This window comes from Grampus griseus (genome assembly GCF_964374135.1).
Source record: "Grampus griseus genome assembly, chromosome: 14".
Classification (NCBI taxonomy): Eukaryota; Metazoa; Chordata; class Mammalia; order Artiodactyla; family Delphinidae; genus Grampus; species Grampus griseus.
Window position 1 is genome coordinate 82,145,211 of NC_139008.1, and position 14,844 is coordinate 82,160,054.

Here is a 14,844-nt window from a genome sequence, read left to right on the forward strand (position 1 = left end):
AAAGACGTAATGAATCAGGCTGTGCTATAAATCCTGTGCTTCAAGAAGATTAATCTGGTACAATTGGTCTGGAGAGGAGAGGAGAGGAGAGGAGACAGAGAAAGAAGTTCTCTATTAAAATAGCCCAAGCATGACGTGATAAGGGCTTAAACTTGCTGGCAGAAAAAAAGAAAACCTAAGTTGGAGATTGCTTAAAAAGAACACCTCTCCTCCCTACTCTGCGTTCCTGCTGCAAGTCTGTATTTTTCCTTCCACACTACACAAAGCTCTTCCCCTCCCTCTTTTGCAAAGTATCCATCCTAAATCCCTTCCACTGTATTCAAACTTCGTTGCGCTTAACATTAAGGCTTGGTGCAATCACACATTATGATTCCTGAGAAACAGTCTCAATGGCTCCAGAGCCAAAGTAAGTTGGTGATTCAGAGCAAGGAGCATTAAGGTTAATTACCTAATAATTTACTACAGCGAATGTATCTGTAGACATTTTGATTTTTACTAATTGTGGCGTTAAACAAAGTAAACAACACTTTGCTTCACATTCCAGCTGTGGAAATGCGTCAAGGGGAACCTTTCCTGTGATTTATAGCCCCTTGCTTTACCCCTGAGCGCAGGTCACTCGATGTGAAGTTGGAAGGACCAATGGTTTTGCAGACCCCATGTATTGGTTTAGTAAAGATTTCTCTTAATATGACTGTGCACTGACCCACCTTTGCTGCAACGCTGAGTGTGCCGTTCAGAGACACCAGGCACCAGCGATGTTAATGGGATTTGAGCAGCGCTGTTCACAGGGATCGCCCTCCGCACTGGGGTGGGGGAAGAGGGGGGAGGAAAGGGGTCGGGTGGCAATGTTAGAACAGGGACAGAATGAAACGGCTAAGAATGCAGTCAAACCCAGACTCAAAACCCAGCTTCTCCAGCTGCTAGCTGAGTGGGCTTCAGCAAGTGAGTTACCGCTCAAAGCATCTGCCTCTTCATCTAACCAAGGACTATCAGTGCTACTCTATGGAATTATTACGAGAACTAAATGTAATACTCACATGAGGCATCTGAGATTTTTGCAAACCCAACACCCATTTCCACTCCACCGACCTTGTACAGAATTGGCTTTTCTCCTCTCAGTCCAAGTGATCTGAATGGCTACCGATTACCCCTCTCCAGCTTCAAGGACAGACACTCGACTGGGCCTGGCCAATCGCCGTAACTCATCTCCTGATCACAGTCAATCAGTTAAGGATGGACACGTTACCCAATCCAGAGCAATCAGGACAAATAAGGCCCAACTCAAGTTATTGTACTTTTCAGGGAAAGAGGGATGCTCAATTGAAATTACTAAAAGAATAGGACATCAGCTCAGAACAGATGGCAGCCATGTTACTACCCCAAGAAGAGAACCTAATGAAGAGGAAGGCCGACCAGAGGAACACAGACCAAAATCCTTAAGGGAGGAAGACTGGGTCCTTACAATATTGTAAGCTCCTAGATCCAACCATGCCAGAAGATGGAATATACTGGAATGATTTGTTTCATAAATTACCTTTTTGCTCATGAAGTTTAGGTAAGCCTTTTGGATCTTGCAATCTAAAGAGTTCTAGTACTTTAAGTAAAGCTTTATTTTAACATACTTTGTGATACACAGAAGGCACTTAAAAACTACTTATGATTTTTTTTTTTTTTTTTTTTTTTTTTGCGGTACGCAGGCCTCTCACTGTGTGGCCTCTCCCGTTGTGGAGCACAGCCTCCGGATGCGCAGGCTCAGCGGCCATGGCTCACGGGCCCAGCCGCTCCGCGGCATGTGGGATCTTCCCAGACCGGGGCACGAACCCGCGTCCCGAACCCGCGTCCCCTGCATCGGCAGGCGGACTCTCAACCACTGCGCCACCAGGGAAGCCCTACTTATGATTTTTGAAGGTTCCATATTCATCCCAATTCTCAAGCCATGTTTATTTTCCAAATTACCAAAAATCCATAAAAAGGGGATCCATTTCCCAGTTTCTGATGTGGTGCAAAATGAAACAAAAGTTCCTGATTTAGATCTCTTTGAACTAATAGAAAGGCCCAGAGATGTTTAAAGCAGTAGCAATTCTGAGAGAATGTGCAGGGAGAGGGATAAAAAGAAACAAAGGACTTTTTGGCCTTTTGGTCAGATGCCTGGTGACCTGGATGCCATTCTGTCCTGGTGACGTGCTTAACCATCCCTGGTACAGAATTTAATCTCTTTGAGGTCAGGGACTTTGTTCACTGACACCATCACAGGATAAAGCTTTGCATATTCGGTACTTCTTACGTTTCAAATCTCATTCATATTGTTGGATCCATGATAACCCACAGGTCTCACACCATCTGATCAAGGTATTATTCATAGCTCCACTTTCCAGGTAAGGAAGCCAAAGCTGTAAGAGATTAAGTGACACAAAAAAGTGTCATGCCACGTCCTTCAGGAAAGAGCAAGGATCTGAATTGAGAACATAGGGAGTATGACTCCCAAGTCCCTTCTTCTCCATAACTAAGTGGTTGTCACAGGACCATGCAGGGAGGTGACAGGGTGCAGTGGGTCAGTTCTGGCCCCCTGGCTTCAAGGACCACTCACCTCACTAATGGCTGAAGGTTTAGATAAGATGATGGATACACCTAACACATCTAACACCAAGCCCAGAGCAAAGGAAGAGTCTGGCAAATGCTTGCTAAATTTGAATCTGTGGGCACAAATCACTCTTCTGAGAAAAAGTATTGACTGGAAAATTCTTCCTGGAAGACTCGCATGGATATGTCAAGGGTGCTCTCGGCAGCCTGTCTGTATGAACAAAGAGTCAGAAACAATCTGAAGATCTGCCAGGAGACAGCCATGCAGAAGAAAGTGCATCTCTACAATACAGAATTCTACCTAACAATTAAAAAATGTCATGCAACTCGGGATGCCCTGACACAGCAAGGTCTGTAAGACATATTTTGGGCAGAAAAAAAGTGACAATTATATGTGTAAACGAATAAGCCAGGGCTTCCCTCGTGGCACGGTGGTTAAGAATCCGCCTGCCAGTGCAGGGGACACGGGTTCGATCCCTGGGCCAGGAAGATCCCACATGCTGCGGAGCAACTAAGCCTGTGCGCCACAACTACTGAGCCTGCACTCTAGAGCCCATGAGCCACAACTACTGAGCCCTTGTGCCACAGCTACAGAAGCCCGCATGCCTAGAGCCTGTGCTCTGCAACAAGAAGCCCGCGCACCACAACGAGAGTAGCCCCAGTTCTCCGCCCATGCAGCAACGAAGACCCAACGCAGCCCAAAATAAATTAATTAATGAAAAAAAAAGAATAAACCAAAATATATTTCCAAAGAAAACACATGTCTCTTTCCAGAGAATACACATGGGAATGCACTTGAAAAAACGGCTTAAGGACACACATAAAACCCACTGTTTAAGTACTGAATTGAGTGCAGGGGTCAAAAAAGAAACTAGGGACTTCCCTGGTGGCGCAATAGTTAAGACTCCGAGCTCCCAATGCAGGGCGCCTGGGTTCAATCCCTGGTCCAGGAACTAGATCCCACATGCATGCCACAACAAAGAGTCCACATGCCACAGCTAAGGAACCAGCAAGCCGCAACTAAGGAGCCTGTGAGCCACAACTAAGGAGCCCACCTGCCACAACTAAGACCCAACGCAACCAAATAAATATTTTTAAATAAATAAATAAAACATATATCAAATAGTAAAAAAAAAAAGAAACTAGCCATATTTACTACATTTTCATTTTTTACAATGAAAATTTGGTCATGAATTACTTACACGATTATGAATTAACAATAAGGAAACACTTAAGGCAATTGAAAGTAACCAGAGATTGCTTTTAGCTAAAAGTAACCTGCTTGATCTACTCGGTGCTAAAATAAACAGGAATAAATAGGGAAAAGACACATTCAACCCCTTTCTGAGGTATAAAGAAAAGGGTGAGAAAAGCTGATCGATGGAATTTCTCCTTTATTTTCCCCTTTAAAAATTTTCCTTATTTATTTATTTATTTTGCTTTTAAGCGGCTGTGTCCCATATACACAGTGCAATTATCTTCCCTCAAAATATCATCACTCAGTTGAATGATCTTACGGCAGGAAAAACAGCTTTGGCACAATCGTTGCATATTGTTGGGAAAATTACCATCAACTTTCTTTTCTCTTCAAAAAAAACTCTTCGCAATGACACTGATGAGTTCTATTGTTTTTCATCTAATACCTTAACCCAGTTTAAATCCACAGTCTGCATAAAGTCCTTGAAGTGTGACACTAATTGTGGAAATATTCTTAGGAGATAGAGGGTTGCATCCAAAATGTGATTCTGCTGGACTCGCCCCATGTGGACAATTGCAGATTCCCCCCATCACCCCAACCAACAGGCTTTCAGCCGCCTCTGCCTGCAGAGGTCACCTCATGATCCCTGTCGCGTGCTACATGAGGCTCGACTCTCATAGATCCTGCTTCTGTAGCCCTGAAGCACCTGGAACAGTTTGCAGACATATAAGTGGCTTCACACCCACATGGCAGTTTATTCTATCCTCTTGGTTGACTTTTGCCCATTCTTGTGGCTTTCAGATACCATCTCTTGGCGACACAAATTCATTTTTTTCGTCCAGATCTCCTTTCCTGAGCTCTAGATTCAGAAGACCAATATCCCCTCGACATCTTTACTTTGTTGACGCATCTGCATCTTCAACTTAACACGTCCAAAGTGAAAACTGATTTCTCTCTCCTAAATCTCTCCCCTAGCTTCCTCCACCTTAGTAAGTGACCCCAACATTCAGGAGGCAGTAATATGGGAATCATTGTCTCCTACGCATTCTCCACATTCATCAGCCCTATTGGTTTGACCTCTGAAGTTTCTCCCAAATCCATCCACTTTCCTTTACCTGTACAGTCACCAGCCTGATAGGAGCCACCATCACCTCTCACCTGGTCTGTGGCAGTGCCTTCCTCACCTGTCCCCCCATGTCATCCTCGCTCCCCTATTTTTCACAATATTACTCCCCTGCTTTTAATCCTCCAATGGCTTTCCACTACACTTAGACCAAAACCCTAACTCCTGATGCATCAGCAGGACTAGAGCCCGAGTAACTCCCAAATCTTACCATACATCCCTCCCCAACCATCAGCACATGGACCGTCTATAATGTCCTAGAAAACAACCTCTTTCCCGTCTCGTTTCCTTTCTTCTGGACTTTTGCATCCTTGACTCCTTTGTGCCCTTCAGGTCTTGGCTTCAACATCACCTCCACACAGAGCCTTCTTTGACCAACTCTCTAGACTGTTGGAGCAAAAAATTTATTTCCTTCATAGCACCAATCCCAAACTTGAACTCTACCATCCACGTGTTTACTTGCCCATTATCCGGCTCTTCCATGAGAGCAGTAATCTACTCTATCTTGTGTATGGCTGTACACCCACTGCCAACCTCAAGGCCTGACACACAGCTGAGACACAAACAATTAGTTGCAGAATAAATAAATCAGAAACACATTTGTAATGTATATGTATAACTGATTCACTTTGTTATAAAGCAGAAACACATCATTGTAAAGCAATTATACTCCAATAAAGATGTTAAAAAAAAAAAGAAACACACTTGTGGAGTTCTGTCCTATGTGTCCAACACTTTGAGTTCAGTGGCAGGAGGGCAGAGTGTTCAAAGTTCTTTATAAGAGACATGGGATTAAATGCCATAATCTTTGCCATTAAGGATGGTGTCCTCTATTTGAAGAGAGAGAATCTACACAGTGAAAAGATAAAACTAATGACATAAGCCAGGAGACACCTGAGTGTTCAATTTAAGGATTAAGTTTTATGCTTTTAGTCATGTTAAGTTGACCAGATGAACTTCTGGTGGGACAGGCCAAACAAATGGTTTACTTGTGGATGAAAGGGGTCAAGTTACAGAAGTTGGAGACGCGAGAACTGACAAGGTCTGGAACATTCAGAAACAGCTCTGTGGAGGAGAATGGATGTATACCAACCTAAGACAAGTCAGAATTAGTTAAACCTACTCAAAACCACCTAGAACAATGGCCTTACGATCCTGAAGTAATGCAAACAATAAAGAGCCCGTTCGCTTGCCAAATAGCGGACATTTTATTATCTCTCTACTACCTCCCATGCCAAGGAGTTCGGGTAATTTCCCAGGTCAACTCAGAACTGGAATGAGATGGGGAAGGGGGATGGGGGAGGGAAGCTTTTTCTGAGAAACAGGCTGGTACCACCTCTGCCCTTTGCCCAAAGGGTGCTCCTCTCCCGCCTTGTCCTTGCCAGGTCTAGTCATTTTGGGATCATTAGCATCTTTCCATAATCAGTGACAAATCAGGACTTTGCAAGACAGCTGGTGTCCCACACTAAACCTCAGAAACCTTACTATCTAGGGGCAAACAGATGTTCCTCTCCGTTCCTACCTTGCTTACCTAGGGCTATAACTGGTAAAAGGTCTTGGGCATGTTCGCTTAACAGATGTATCCTAATGCAAATTAACTTGGAAAGAATGGGGAAAAATAAATAAGAAATGCAAATGTTTAGCCACTCAAGTTTTTCTATCTTAATAACACACTCCAGGAACTCATGCAGGAAGGAGCAAAGTTTGAACATTGCCTATCAATTCTGAGTTCACGGCTAGTGTTCTTTTCACGCTAGACCTTCTGGTGATTAATAAGAGTATAGATCAAAAAATTGAGGGAATGAAGAGAGGGAGAAAATTTGAATTGAGGGCGAAATCCCTAAGTTTTGTGTACTCAAAGGACAATAAGGGGCCAAGCTGGCGCCATACAGGTAAACTGGGAGAGTGGCAGTCTGTTTGGAAGGTTGTGTAAGAGAACTGGACCGAAGCTGCATCTGCATGGCAAGCACAATGTTGTGACTCAGACTCTTTGCTTCCTTGGGCTTGTAGGACTGTTGGAAATTACAGAAGGGGCTACATTTCACCCCAGCCACTTCTTGGCACTGCCGATGATGAAGAAACGAGAGACCGATGATGAAGAAAAGAGAGACAGCTGTAACTAAGCTGAAGATGTACTTTGGAGTTGTGGGAAGGGAGGGTTGGAGACCCCAGCTAGAGGACAAGAGCAGGTGAAAGCCTAGAAAACGATGGTAACAGTGGGTAGGAAAGAGAGATACGAGACACCCTCCGAGGGGGAATTCACTAAAATGCAGTGACTGGATACATTTAGGAGGTGATGGAGATGAGCATGTCGGAAATCCTCCAAGGCTGCAGGAGCCGCAGGTGTACATCAGGGAACTACACCTGGGAAGTCAAGAGGAGATACAGGCTGGGGCGGGGCAGGGGGGACGACAGGATGATGAATTCATTTCTCTACCTGCTAAATGTAAGGTAACAGTGGGATATACAGTTGAAAATGCCCAGTAGGTTACTGGAGATATAGGAACCAGCTCCAAATACAGTGTACGTTAAAACAGCACAGGCTGGAAAACTCACCTAAAACACAGAGGAACTGCAGTGCTTTGCTAAAATCTCTGAAATTTATGAATTGTCTGTTCTCAGTTCTTTGTGATGCCCTGAATTATAGATATATAGTGCCCAAGGCTCATGACACCTAAGTCTTTCTTAAAAAATAGCTATGAGTGCAAAGAATTGCAGGGTCTGGAAATACTCCAGTTCAGCGTGGCTTTTGGACATCTGTCTCCTACATTTATGATTCTTACCATAACTGGGTACCACTACGTATCCATCCATAGCAATAGAACACCTGTATACTGTCATTAATTTCTCATCCCTTTGTAAATCAATAGTGGTTTTTTTTACCTAAATAAATTCAATTTACAAAGTCGTACTGCTATAAGTGAAAAAATAGTATCACTTGTTATAAATAGAATACAACTGTAAAAAGAGAGTTAACGGGGAGAGAGGCATTGAATTTAGCTGTTGCGCAGTAGACATTCATCATTTTTTTAATACTCTGAATGTATGAAATTCAGAGCCTCTGAATGTCCTTCCTTTATGGGGAAGTCCAAACTGCAGGGTCTTGACTTCCGAGAGGGATGCTGAAGAAGGATTCACGGCCCTCTCCTCATCCCCTGGCAAATCACTTAGACTTAGCCAATCAGATACTCTGGCTCATGACTTTGAAACTTAAAAGAAAAGCATCAAGGACAAAGGGCTAGTTGCAATGGATTCCCATGGAGGGGCCCACGCAGGGGTGGATGGTATACTGCAAAACACCATGCGTAGTGCCCACGCAGCCAACTCCCATGACATTTTCTCATGTAATTTCTCAGATTTCTCAGATTTCCTTTGGTTGTTGATATACTGGGTTGAAAAGTATCTCCCCCAAATTCAGGTCCACTTGGAACCTCAGAATGTAACATTATTTGGGAATATGGCCTTGCAGATGTAATCCATTAAGGATCTCCAAGAAGAGATCCTGGATGTGGGGTGAGCTTTAAATCCAATGATGGGTGTCCTTATAAGAAGAGAGAAGAACACAGAAACACACAGAGGAAAAGATGATGTGAAGGCGGAGACAGAGATTGAAGTGGTGCTTTGACAAACCTAGGACTGTCAGGAACCACTAGAAGCTGGAAGAGGCAAGAAAGAATTCTTCCCTAGAGGCTTTGGAGGCAGTGTGACCCCGCTGGTGCCTTGTTTTCAGACTTCTGGCCTCCAACTATGAGAGAATAAATTTCTACCGTTTTAAGCCACCGGGTTTGTGGTTATTTGTTATGGCAGCCCTAGGAAACTAATACACTGGGCTTGGGGATGTCTCTTATGATGATATGAATTTCCCTATATCTGAGTTATACCTTGGATCCAAATACCTATTCATCCTGTTAGTAATTAACATTTTCTGGCCTTGTGCTCTCACCTTCTACTCAATTGATTTTCCTAAGTGGCTTCTGTTATTTGCAACCAAGAACCAGGTTGAAACGCCTGCCGAAGTGTCTAAGAAGTGAGAGATCCACTTTTGGTTGAAAGGAAAGTAGCAACAGTTAGGGAGGGGTTAACGGCATAATAGCACCAAACTGAGACTTTCTCTTTGGGGCAATTAGAAAGACTGAAAGCAATGGAAAAGTAAATAACCTTTTGTGATTTAATGTTAATTTGATGCCCTGTTTCTGTCCTGCCTTAAGTCATCCAATGTAACACTGACGATGTGTCCCTTATCTTCAGAAATACTGATTTAGTAAAAGGTCCTGACTTTACAAATGGAGAGATTGAGTGTTGGTAAAGCAAAATAAAAGGACTTGCATACAGTCCTACAAATAAACTGGTAGAAGAGGCAAGTCCATGACCCTGTTCTTCTATGTTTTCTCATTCTACACCCACCCCACTCTTTTACCACACTACACATCTTTTCTTAAGGAATGTATTAACCATACTTCCGCCTCTTGTAAACTTGAGGCTTGAACATCTGCCCTACATGCAGATGTTGGACACACCTTGTTCTGGTCCTATAATAGGCCTGAGTCACCTTGCCTTGGCCTCCTGCTTCCCTCACCATCACCCACCAGGGCATCTTTCAAATGCAATCCAACCAATCCGGAGTTTCTAAACCCCTCCCTTATCAGGCTCTCACATTCCAGGCCACTATCCCCCTGTCCTAATCACCCCAGGGCCAGGTACTAGACAACTAGGGAGAGGCCCTGTGCCTCCAAAGTCTGCTGAAATTACTCAAACTAGCCAGTCCTAACTTGTTTATCCTGCCTGGCCTGGTCTTCCCTTAGAGACCACAATAAAGGCCACAGTTTCCCTTTCTCTTTCTGCCTCTGATCAGCCCCAGTCTTCCCAGTGTGGTCCCCCAAGGCATGGTGTGGCCCTCCCCTTCGTGGGAACTGTAAGTAACAAACGGTCTTTTCAATGGCAATCATCTCCTGATCTGTTGACCTTTACTATGTCTCAAATTTTCTATATTTTAAAACAAGGCTCTCACGAAGGAAGTGTATGTCTTCAGCCACCATAACTGGGACAATTCCAATAACCCTGAAGACTGCTGGGATCTATTAAGATAAAATCTACTTCTTTTACTATTGTTCCATGTTCAAGGGAGACATAGGACATCTGGTGCATCCTTTATTCAGCATGTTTTAGCACTAAAGTAAAAACTTGAGTTCTAGGGAAGCAGGATAACTATGGAGGCAGACTGTGGTGTTTAAATCCAGCCTTCACCACTAACTAGTTGTGGCAACCTGGTCAGCGATTAACCCTGCTGACCCCAGTTTTCCATCTATAAAATATCCATACTGGTAGTACCACCCCCCTAGGGTTCTTGTGAGGATTTCAGGACCTCATACAATCAAAACACAGAGTGCACTGCCAGGACAAGAGTAAAAAGATCAACAGGGTCAACAGATCTAAACTCCTAATTAGTTGAACAGCTTCCATGAACGCACATCAGAAGTGATGTCCCCAAAACACCATGCTCCTGGTGGCCTGCACTTGGTAGGAACTTAATATATGTTTGTTAACTGCCAAACAAGAATCCATCTACTGCAGCAACCATTTATTGAGCACCTTCGATATACCAATAAATATACCTATGCCTGGCATACGCAATGAAGATATAAAAATCACTAAATTCGTCGTGTGCCTTCAAGTATCCAAACCTAGCTTATTTCCAACTCAGGAATCTGTTAAAATTTCAAGAGAGAACTCCCCTGACTTGAAGAGAATCTCACCTTCCCAGAAGAAAAGAAAAAAACTGATTTCATTTCATTTTCTCTTTTATACTCAAGCAGAAATCATGATTTGTTAATGGCTCCTGATAAAAGAGTACAGTCCATGTCACTAGAACTGCAGAGATCATGGTGACCACAAAACAGTCCGACTGTCTTATGTCCACTCAAAGGTCCCAAGAACTCGTGATAACTCTGCAATGGTTTAACACCCAGTTCCGAAAAGAAAGGCTATTTTCCCAAAATATTTTACAGGAGCATTCTTCAAAAGTGATTCATTCTTGGTTGGAACTCTTTGGCATGTCTGGGGATCATTTATCAAGTGTGTTTACAACAAATGTCTCTCTCCAAACTTCGTATGTGTGAAAACAGCCCTTAACACGATAAAAATAATTCTAAGCACCAAAGCTGGCAGACAGACCCTAGACAGTCAGCCATAGGTCAGAGCAGACAAAGCAAAGGTGAAGGGGGCTCAGGCCAGGGCTGCAGGGATGATCTTGTTCTTCAGAGGAACGCATCGCCTGCTGGTTCACTGCTGCTGAAAATACTATCGTTACAGCAGAGTTCTTTCCGCTTTCTGTTGTGAACCTAATTAAAATGCCAAATATGAACCCTGCTGTCGGGAGACAATTATCCAGGAGTCTCCTGGCTTGTGAGCAGAGGCACTGCCTGCCTTTGCGACAGGCTATTCTTTCATGAACTTTGTGCGACAAACAGCCTTGGAAGATAGACAGGATGTCACCTTACGGAGCAATGGGAAGATCTGTTTACTGTCCATAATAAGAAAGATAATGTTTCCTTCTAGGGAAGAGGGTAGATATTGCCCATTATAAAAGATTTGGGGTTCCCTAAATTTGGGATTCCTCTCTTGTAACACAACCCACAAGTGGATACGTGTGCAGACATCACCCAGCCCTTCTTGTCTTAGCCTGTGGGAATTAGAGCTCCGGGAACCAGCACAAATGCTGGTACTCGGGCTATTGCCATGGCTGTGAGTAGTAAGCTGCCCTTTGTCTCTGACCCAAGAGTCTTGTGTCTTCAACAACATCCAAAACACTGCGGCAGACCCCTTGTTAGCCTGCACGAAGGGGGAAAGCTCTGCTCCCGCGTAGCCCTTGACATCTGCCATATCATTAATATTCCTTTATCAGTCAGAATCTTTATCAAAAGGCCCTCTGAAGTCTCCTCACGCTTATGCTATAAATAAAATAACATGCTTGCTATGTGGAAATAACTTCAAGACAAGTCACCTCAAGCCCTTTTTGAGGTGATCTCGTCCTCCCCCTCTCTCCCCTGTAGAAACTCAGAGATCCACTGCCCTATGAAACTCAGCTACCCCAAACCGAGGGAAATTCCAGAGTGCCGAAGACCTAGAAATTGGGAGAGATGGTGCAGAAAAAGAAAAATGACAGGGATTATTCCAACACCTTGGCAATTTTGTCAAGAGTCAGCCCTACCAAATATTATTATTTAATTCAGAGTTGTGAGATCCCAAGATTTACTTTATGAATGCATCTCTGCTAAGAGTAAAGAATAAAGGACAACTTTAAATCTTTTGTTTCCCTTTTTTATTTCAGAACAAACTAATTACCATAATTAATCATCATGCTTAAATATTCTATCGGAATACTAAGGGTTAGCAAACTATGGCTCACTGACCAAATCTAACCCACTGCCTGTTTTTGTAAATAAAGTTTTATTGGAACACCAGCAGGCCCATTCATTTATCATTGTCTGTGGTTGCTTTTGTGCTACAACAGCAGAAGTAAAAGGTTGAGACATAGCCTGGACGGCCCACAAAGCTTAAAATGGTTACTGTCTGACCCTTTACAGAAAAAGTTTGCCGACCCCTGGTAAATCCTACCTTTCTTTCAAGCACCCTTGCTGCCTGAGTTATTTTCCTGAATAACAAATCAGGATCCTTCCTTACTGAAGGTCTCTGATGCCTTACAGGATGAGACCATGTTCCTTGCCCCCCACCCATGACCCACCTTTCTTCTCAGACTTCACCTGCCATTACACACACTTTACTCCTGCATTCCCATCATCCTGACCTTCCCTCTCCTGGGAGATCTCCTAGGATAGTGCCCAGCTCTGTACCTTTGCAGACAATATTCCCATCAGTTTCATCATCCATAAAATGGGACAATAATCACTGTGCCTCCCTTGTGGGATTGATCTGAGAGTTAAAGAAATGCTTATTTGTAAAATACACAGAATTGTGCCTGAGACACAGGATCCACCAAGCATGGCTACCTGGGGATGGAACCTACATAGGTCACTGCTCCCCTCTGCCCTGACACCCTATAATAATAATAACTGGGACTTCCCTGGTGGTCCAGGGATTAAGACTCTGCACCCCCAATGCAGGGGGCACAGGTTCGATCCCTGGTTGGGGAACTAAGATCCCGCATGCCACAGAGTGTGGCCAAAAAATTAAATTAAATAAATAAAACTGAATCACTTTGCTGTACACCTGAAACTAACACAATGTTGTTAATCAACTACACTCCAATATAAAATAAAAAGTTTAGAAAAAAAGAATATGGCTTCTACATAAAAATGTAAGGTATAAGGACTAATGTACTGACAAAGAAGACAAGATTTAATATTAAAAAATAAAAATAATAATAACTAATATTTAGTATGTCCTCCCTATTATGAGGCATCAGCCCAAGCTTTCATATGCATTATTTTAATTAACCCTGGTAAAGCCCCAGGAGGTACTTAGTATTACTCCTGATTGATCCATGAGGAATACAGATAAGGAGACGTGGCCAAGGTCACACAGCTAACAAGTCAGTATTTAGCTCACTTGGTTCTGGCTTTAGGTCAATGAATCAGTAATTCAGTGAGTGAACAGACCCAAATAAAGCAACGCATGGGTAAACTATGAGGAAAGGCCCTGAGGTGGGAGGGGGCCTCTATCAATGAGCTGAAAACATTAGTGACCCCAGGGTACCCCTTCCCCTAAGACAGGTGGTTTTATATTACAAACTCATTACATCCTTTTAAAATGATTCCCCAAAGAGTGTTCAGCCTATGTTTTCCTCTAAGAGTTTTATAGTGTCTGGCCTTACATCTAGGTCTTTAATCCATCTTGAGTTTATTTTTGTGTATGGTGTTAGGAAGTGTTCTAATTTCATTCTTTTACATATAGCTGTCCAGTTTTCCCAGCTCCACTTACTGAAGAGGCTGCCTTTTCTCCATTGTATATTCTTGCTTCCTTTGTCAAAGATAAGGTGACCATATGTGTGTGGGTTTATCTCTGGGCTCTCTATCCTGTTCCATTGATCTATATTTCTGTTTTTGTGCCAGTACCATACTGTCTTGATTACTGTAGCTCTGTAGTATAGTCTGAAGTCAGGGAGCCTGATTCCTCCAGCTCTGTTTTTCTTTCTCAAGATTGCTTTGGTTATTCAGGGTCTTTTGTGTTTCCATATGAATTGTAAAATTTTTTGTTCTAGTTCTGTGAAAAATGCCATTGGTAATTTGATAGGGATTGCATTGAATCTGTAGATTGCTTTGGGTAGTACAGTCATTTTCACAATATTGATTCTTCCAATCCAAGAACATGGTATATCTTTCCATATGTTTGTATCATCTTTGGTTTCTTTCATCAGTGTCTTGTAGTTTTCTGCATACAGGTCTTTTGCCTCCTTCACTCTTTGACATAAATCACAGCAAGATCTTTTTTGACACACCTCCAGAGTAATGGAAATAAAATCAAAAATAAACAAATGGGACCTAATGAAACTTAAAAGCTTTTGCACAGCAAAGGAAACCATAAACAAGACGAAAAGACAACCCTCAGAATGGGAGAAAATATTTGCAAATGAAGCAACTGACAAAGGATTAATCTCCAAAATATACAAGCAGCTCATGCAGCTCAATATCAAAAAAAAACCAAACAACCCAATCCAAAAATGGGCAGAAGACCTAAATAGACATTTCTCCAAAGAAGACACACACATTGCCAACAAACATGAAAAGATGCTCAACATCACTAATCATTAGAGAAATGCAAATCAAAGCCACAATGAGGTATCAACTCACACTGGTCAGAATGGCCATCATCAAAAAATCTACAAACAATAAATGCTGGAGAAAACGGGAACCCTCTTGCACTGTTGGTGGGAATGTAAATTGATACAGCCACTATGGAGAACAGTATGGAGGTTCCTTAAAAAACT